Genomic DNA, 1,254 nt, shown 5'->3' on the forward strand with positions numbered 1-1,254 from the left:
GAGTTCTATGTTTTAAATTTTACCCTTAGATTATGCAACTGCTTCCTTGACCTGCAGGTATTTTGGTTCCATACGGCTTGATTTTTCTAAGTTGCATTTTAGTTTTATGCTATTAGTCTGCATTGACAGCATTATAAACAGAAGCCTTTCTTTATCATGTCCTCTTTACTTACATGCAGGTAGTCCCCGACTTACGACAGGGTTCCATTTTGACAACTCCGTCATAAGTCAGTTGACTTAAGTCGAATACCTCATTTTTTCCTTTTTTTTAGTTTTCATTATTATCAGTTTTATTCACTTTTATTATCAGTATCTATAAATCTGATTTTTATTTGTTTTGAGGGTTGGAAACATTACATATAAACTTACAGATATGATGACAGCAGCAAATTATGTACTGCAACATTACGTAGTACATATTACTAATGATAAGTTGTTAAAAAACAAAAACAAAACCAAAAATTGGATAGTCATAAGAGCAGTTCGCAGTAACTCAAATATATCATAAGTCGAGGACCACCTGTCTACAGAAGGAGTTTCTTCCAATTAACGAGACCAAAAGCCAAGTGCTTCAATTTCATGGAAAACACCAATCCCATAAGAGATCACATTGCCCTTCTTCTTCTGGTTAAGAATTTCAGGGAAATTTTCTAGCCTGCTTCCAGGTACCCTACAGGACCATTGTGTGATAGTCATTTCTACTTCTTGGCTTGGCTTCATTATTTCTCTAAACTTCCGTTCTCTCGTCTTAAATTCCCTTATCATGCCTCTTATGGATTGAATTGTATCCCCCCAAAACATATACTGAAGTCCTAACCTCTGGTACTTGTGAACTTGACCTTGTTTGGAAATAACATGTTTGAAGATGTTATCAGTTAGATTAACATAAGGCTATACTGGAAACCCTGGTGGTGTACTGGTTAAGAACTACAGCTGCTTAACCAAAAGGTGGGTGGTTCGAATCCACCAGGTACTCCTTAGAATCCCTATGGGGAAGTTCTACTCTGCCCTATAGGGTCACTATGGGTCAGAATTGACTCAACAGCAACTTTTTTTTTTTTTTTTTAAATACTGGAGTAGCCCTGGTGGCACAGTGGCTAAAGCAAATGACTGCTAACCAAAAGGTTGGTGGTTTGAAACCACCAGCAGCTGAATGGGAGAAAGATGTGGCAGCCTGCTTCCGTAGAGATTTCCAGCCTTGGAAACCCTATGGCATTGCTATGAGTGGGAATCAACTTGACAGCAGTGGGTAGG

The sequence above is a fragment of the Trichechus manatus genome, unplaced genomic scaffold, assembly GCF_000243295.1.
Source record: "Trichechus manatus latirostris isolate Lorelei unplaced genomic scaffold, TriManLat1.0 scaffold00150, whole genome shotgun sequence".
In the NCBI taxonomy this organism is placed as follows: domain Eukaryota; kingdom Metazoa; phylum Chordata; class Mammalia; order Sirenia; family Trichechidae; genus Trichechus; species Trichechus manatus.